The 7,103-nt window shown below is 39.8% G+C and overlaps 1 long non-coding RNA gene across 1 annotated transcript; it reads right to left on the bottom strand.

Moving 5' to 3' along the window:
• Positions 1–5,773: 5,773 nt before the first annotated feature.
• On the bottom strand, positions 5,774–6,610 carry LOC116629441. The gene is made up of 3 exons (XR_004298744.1): positions 6,425–6,610; positions 6,155–6,334; positions 5,774–5,812 (listed from the first exon to the last, which is right to left on the bottom strand). It is a non-coding gene; the product is annotated as an uncharacterized LOC116629441 (long non-coding RNA).
• Between the last annotated feature and the right edge of the window lie 493 nt (positions 6,611–7,103).

Genomic DNA, 7,103 nt, shown 5'->3' on the forward strand with positions numbered 1-7,103 from the left:
GGAGGGATGGGGTGACTGGGTGATAGACACTGGGGTGGGTATGTGCTCTGCTAAGCGCTGTGAATTGTGCAAGACTGTTGAATCTCAGATCTGTACCTCTGGAACAAATAATGCAATATATGTTAAGAAAAAAAAAAGAAGAAGAAGAAGCTAGCAGGAGGGGAAGAATGAAGGGGGGAAATCGGAGGGGGAGACGAACCATGAGAGACAATGGACTCTGAAAAACAAACTGGGGGTTCCAGAGGGGAGGGGGGTGGGAGGATGGGTTAGCCTGGTGATGGGTATTAAAGAGGGCACGTTCTGCATGGAGCACTGGGTGTTATGCACAAACAATGAATCATGGAAGACTACATCTAAAACTAATGATGTAATGTATGGTGATTAACATAACAATAAAAAATTTAAAAAATGGAGGCTCTAGCTGCTACGATAAATGAGGCAGAAGAGAGATTCAGTGATATATAAGACAAAGTGATGGAGAACAAGGAAGCTGAGAAAAAGAGAGAAAAACAACTACTGGATCATGAAGGGAGACTTGGAGAAATCAGTGGTACCATAAAGTGAAATAATATTCAAATAACAGGGGTCCCAGAAGAAGAAGTGTGGGGAAAGGGGAAGAAGGTTTATTTGGACAAATTATAGCTGAGAACTTCCTTGATCTGGGGAAGGAAACAGACATTCAAGTCCAGGAGGCAGAGAGAACTCCCCTCAAAATCAATAAAAATAGGTCAACACCACTACATATAGTAGTGAAACTTCCAAATATCAGGGATAAAGAGAAAATCCTGAAAGCAGCTTGGGACAAGAGGGCCCACAAGAGATTCATTTTAGATTCAAAGACACCTCCAGATTGAAAGTGAGGGGGTAGACAACCATTTATCATGCTAATGGATACCAAAAGAAAGCTGAAGTAGCAATCCTTATGTCAGACAAACTAGATTTTGTTTTATTTTTATTTTATTTTTTATTTAAAATCAATTAATTAATGTACAGTGTATTATTAATTTCAGAGGTAGGATTTAGTGATTCATCAGTTGCATACACTACCCAGTGCTCATTACATCCAGTGCCATCCTTAATGCCCATCACCCAGTTACCCCATCCCCCCACCCACCACCCCCTCCAGCAACCTTCAGTTTGCTTCCTGGAGTTAATAGTTTCTTATGGTTTGTCTCCCAATCTGATTTCATCTTATTTTATTTTTCCATCCCTTCCCTTATGTTCATCTGTTTTGTTTCTTAAATTCCACATATGAGTGAAATCACCTGATATTTGTCTTTCTTTGACGGACTTATTTTGTTTAGCATAATACCCTCTAGTTCCATCCACATCGATGCCAATGGTAAGATTTCACTCTTTTTGATGGCTGAGTGTATATATATATATATATATATATATATATATATATATATATATGCATATATATTACATCTTCTTTATCCATCGTCTGTCAATGGACATCTGGGCTCTTTCCATCTTTTGGTTATTGTGGACATTGCTGCTATAAACATTGGGGCTCATGTGCCCCTTTGAATCACTGTTTGTATCCTTTGGATAAATACCCAGTAGTGCAACTGCTGGGTCTTAGGATAGTTGTATTTTTAACTTTTTGAGGAACCTCCATACTGTTTTCCAGAATAGCTGTACCAGCTTGCATTCTCACCAGCAGTGTAAGAGGGTTCCCCATTTCTGCATCCTCACCAACATCATTTGTTTCCTGAGTCGCTAATTTTAGCCATTCTGACTGGTATGAGGTGGTATCTCATTGAGGTTTTGATTTGTATTTCTCTGACGCTGAGTGATGTTGAGCATTTTTTCATGTGTCTGTTGGCAATTTGTATGCAGACAAACTAGATTTTAAACAAAGACCATAATAAGAGATGAAGAAGGACACTATATCATAATAAAAGTGTCTATCACAAGAAGGCCTAACAATTGTAAATATTTATGCCCCTAACATGGGACAGCCAATTACATAAACCAATTAATAATAAAATTAAAGAAACACACTGATAATAATACAATAACAGCAGGGGACTTTAACACCCCACTCACTGCAATGGACAGATCATCCAAGCAGAAGATCAACAGGAAACAAGGGCTTTGAATGACACATTGGACCAGATGGACTTCACAGATATATTCAGAACATTTTATCTTAAATCAAAACATTCTTTTCAAGTGCACATGAAACATTCTCCAGAATAGGTCACATACTGGGTCACAAATCAGGACTCAACTGGTACAAAAAGATTGAGATCATACCATGTATATTTTCAGACCACAATGCTCTGAAACTTGAAGTCAACCACAAGAATGAATTTGGAAGGACCACACATACATGGAGGTTAAAGAGCATCCTACTAAAGAATGCATGGGTCAACCAGAAATTAAAGAAGAATTAAAAGAATACATGGAAGCAAATGAAAATGAAAACACGACAGTTCGGAACCTTTGGGGTGCAACAAAGGCAGACCTAAGAGGGAAGTATAGAGCAATACAGGCCTTTCTCAAGAAACAAGAAAAGTTTCAAACACACAAGCTAACCTTACACCTAAAGGAGCTGGACAAAGAAGAGCAAATAAACCCTAAACCCTGCAGGAGAAGAGAAATAATAAAGATTAGAGTAGAAATCAATGATCCAGAAATAAAAACAAAGCAAAAAACAAAAAACGGTAGAGCAGATCAACAAAACTAGGAGCTGGTTCTTTGAATGAACTAACAAGATTGATAAAATCCAAGCCAGACTTCTCAAAAAGAAAAGAGAAATGACCCAAATAAATAAAATCATGAATGAAAGACCAATGCTGCAGAAATATAAACAATTATAAGAGCATATTATGAGTAATTACATGCCAACAAATTAGGCAATCTGGAGGAAACATATAAACTACCAAAACTGAAACAGGAAGAAATAGAAAATCTGAAGAGACCCAATAACCAGCGAAGAAATTGAAGCAGTAATCAAAACTCTCCCAACAAACAAGAGTCCAGGGCCAGATGGCTTCCCAGGGGAATTCTACCAAACATTTAAAGAAGAATTAATACCTATTCTTCTGAAGCTGTTCCAAAAAATAGAAACAGAAGGAAAACTTCCAAACTCATTCTATGAGGCCAGCACTACCTTGATCCCCAAACCAAAGACACCACCAAAAAGGAGAAATACAGGCCAATACCCCTGACGAACATGGATGAAAAAAAAATTCTCACCAAGACGCTAGCTAATAGGATCCAACAGTACATTAAAAGGATTATTCACCACGACCAGGTGGGATTTATTCCTGGGCAGCAAGGGTGGTTCAACATACCCAAATCAATCAACGTGGTACACATTAATAAAAGGAAGGTCAGGAAAACGACATGGATGTCTACTCTCACCACTGTTGTTCACCATAGTACTGGAAGTCCTAGCCTCAGCAATCAGACAACAAAAAGAAATAAAAGGCATCCAAATTGGAAAAGAAGAAGTCAAACTTTCACTCTTTGCAGATGACACTCTGAGTAGAAAATCCCAAAGGCTTCACCAAAAAAATTGCCAGAACTGATAGAGGAATTCAGCAAACTGGCAGGATATAAAATCAATGCACAGAAGTCTGTTGCATTTCTATACACCAGCAATGAAGTAGCAGAAAGAAAAATCAAGGAATTGATCACAGTTACAATTGCACCCTAAACCATAAGATACATAGGCATAAAGCTAACCAAAGAGGTAAAAGATCTTTACTCTGAAAACTAGAGAACACTTATGAAAGAAACTGAGGAAGACACAAAGAAATGGAAAAACATTCTATGCTCATAGATTGGAAGAACAAATATTGTTAAAATGTCTATGCTATCCAGAACAATCTACACATCCAATGCAATCCCTGTCAAAATACCATCAGCATTTTTCACAGAGCTGGAACAAACAATTCTAAAATTTGTATGGAACCAGAAAAGACCCTGAATAGCAAAAGGAGTGTTGAGAAAGAAAACCAAAGCTGCAGGAATCACAGTTCTGGACTTCAAGCTATATTACCAAGCTGTAGTCACCAAGACAGTATGGTACTAGCACAAAACCAGACACAGATCAGTGGAACAGAATGGACCCTCAACTCTATGGCCAACTATTCTTCAACAAAGCAGGAAAGAATATCCAATGGGGAAAAGACAGTCTCTTCCACAAACGATGTTGGGAAAACTGGACAGCCACATGCAGAAGAATGAAACTGGACCATTTTCTTACACCATACATAAAAATAAATTCCAAATGGATAAAAGACCTACATGGGAGACAGAAAACCATCAAGAGCCTAGAGGAGAACACAGGCGGCAGCATCTTTGACCTCGGCCGCAGCAACTTCTTGCTAGGCTTGTCTTCAAAGGCAATGGAAACAAAAGCAAAAAAATGAATTATTGGGACTTCATCAAGATAAAACACTTCTGCACAGGGAAAGAAACAATCAAGAAAACTAAGAGGCAACCTACGGAATGGGAGAAGATATTGGCAAATGCCATATCTGAGAAAGAGTTAGTTATAAAGAACATACCAACCTCAACCCCCAAAACACAAATAATCCAGTTAAGAAATGGGCAGAAGACGTGAATAGCCACTTTTCCAAAGGAGACATCCAGATAGCTAGCAGACACGAGAAAAGATGCTCAACATCACTCATCATCAGGGAAATGCAAATCAAAACCACAATGAGATACCACCTCACACCTATCAGAATGGCTAAAATTAACAACACAAGAAACAGCCAGGGTTGGGGAGCATGCAGAGAAAGGGGAACTCTCTTACACTGTTGGTGGGAATGCAAACTGGTGCAGCCACTCTGGAAAACAGTATGGAGATTCCTCAAGAAGTTAAAATTGGAACTACCCTACCATCCAGCAATTGCACTACTTAGTGGGTATTTGTCCAAGGGAACGGGACGCTTTTAACAACACATAGGAACAGACTTTCTGATTTAGAAAATAAAAGGGAGAAGTAACGACATAGGCAATGAAGAATCTATGGATAAAAATATCAATTCTTATGGGAAAGTGGCTTATAATAAAAAATTAGACTATATATTTTCACTTTTGGATGGAGATCCACAAAATTAAAACAAATGCCTTCAGATTTTGAATTTTTAATGGGAGAAAATTCGATTTGCAATGAATTATTATATATAATTAACAAAAAGCAGTCACTGTCTTGGCTCTTTAATATTCTAAAGGTTTAAGTTTTGATATATTTCATCTTAAATGGTTTTAAACAGCAGGCAGGTGTTAGTATATTAAAAATCACCATTATGTTTTGATCCTCTAAAACTGATTCATGATATTTTCTTAGTACATTATTATAAAACTATGCTAGTGGCCTGGATTTATTATTACTTTTTAACCATGCTAGTCACATTGGAGTCCTGCAAAGATGTTTAAAGAGCTAATATTTAAAAATATTTAAGGTCGCCACTATATTATGAGAAAATGTCAAACATACAAAATACTAATACTCTCTTTTGAAAACAAGCTAAGAAGTATATTTTAAATACTGATAACTTGTCTTCCCTTAAAGCCAAGAAAGTAAAATTATAACAAATTCTGCTTTTGACATACTTGAAATATCGTATCTTAAAATAACATCTTTTAATACACCTACTACTTACTTTTTCAATATATTTAAAATACTTCTGGGGCGGGTGCCTGGGTGGCTCAGTCGGTTAAGCGTCTGCTTTCAGCTCCGGTCATGATCCCAGCGTCCTGGGATCGAGTCCCGCATCGGGCTCCCTGCTCAGCAGGAGTCTGCTTCTCCCTCTGCCTGCCGCTCCCCCTGCTTGTGCTCTCTCTGTGTCAAATGAATAAATATTTAAAAAATAATAAAATAAAATAAAATAAAATACTTCTGGGGCACCTGGGTGGCTCAGTCGGTGGAGCGTCTGCCTCCAGCTCAGGTCATGATCCTGGAGCCCTGGGATGGAGCACCGCATCAGGCTCCCTGCTCAGCGGAGAGCTGGCTTCTCTCTCTCCCTCTGTCCCTTCCCCTACTTGTGCTCTTTCTCCCTCCCTCTCTCTGTCAAATACATAAATAAAATCTTTTGAACAAATATATTTTTAAATACTTTCCCATTATAGGAAAAATTAACCATTAAAAATTAATTTAGGGAGGTATGTAGTTTTACACTTTTACCCTTAGGCCTGTGGATTCCATACATCTCTGCCAGGTACATCCCATGTCCCTCAGCTCATTGGACTGGAAGGTCCTGGTATCTTGTATATTCCTTTCATCATCATCATCATCATCATCATCCACGTGTTTCTCTCTCTCTGAACCTGTGCAGGGGTTTCTCCCCACAAAACAACTCCAAATCTATAAGAAAACCCCAGAGCATTATTTTGACCCACCACGTCCCTTAAAGAACAGATCCTGTTGTAAAAATAACTAGTGTTAAGGTATTACCTGAAAAAGCAGAAAATAATCCACATGGGACTAGTCCAAAAAAGGCAGGCTCTGAAGAAAATCCTCTGGGACAAGTGGCGGCCCAGCCCCCTCCTTAGCCACTGTGGCGCGCGCAGGGGAGTATTCTCCTCACACTGATGCCACCCCACGTAGTCCTGAAGCCATGGAGGAGCCTCCTCGGAAGTTCCTGAGGAAATTACCTCACTGAGGATGAGCTGAACGCCCTCTGAAGGAACACTCACGTGGGCCATCCTACTCTTAAAGGGTGGAGTCCGTCGCCCCCTGCTGGCTGTCGGGTGTAGCGCAGGATGCTGAGAACTCACTGTTTGGGGTGGCCATGCATGCATGGCCTTTCTGCCTTCCAGGGCCACGCAGGCTGCTCTGGGATCGCAGGAAATGGATGGGCACCTCCTCCTGGCCAGGTTGCTGAATCACTCAAAAATCTCAATGCCCCAGCTTTCTTGCTGACTGCATCTGTGATGCTCTGCTCTAGCCATGCCTACTCTCTTGCCTGGAACATGCCTCACTCCCTGAAGCCCCATGGCCTGGAGAACAAGGGAGTCATCAGGCTTTTGGGTCATCTCAAAAGAATCGCCTCTGTGCCATGACATAAGGACAGTAACAATTTCAGCTCCCTAGAAAGAGCCACCCATTTCCACCATCACATTCTCCACTGGAT

Source organism: Phoca vitulina, unplaced genomic scaffold (genome assembly GCF_004348235.1).
Source record: "Phoca vitulina isolate PV1807 unplaced genomic scaffold, GSC_HSeal_1.0 scaffold905, whole genome shotgun sequence".
Lineage (NCBI taxonomy): Eukaryota > Metazoa > Chordata > Mammalia > Carnivora > Phocidae > Phoca > Phoca vitulina.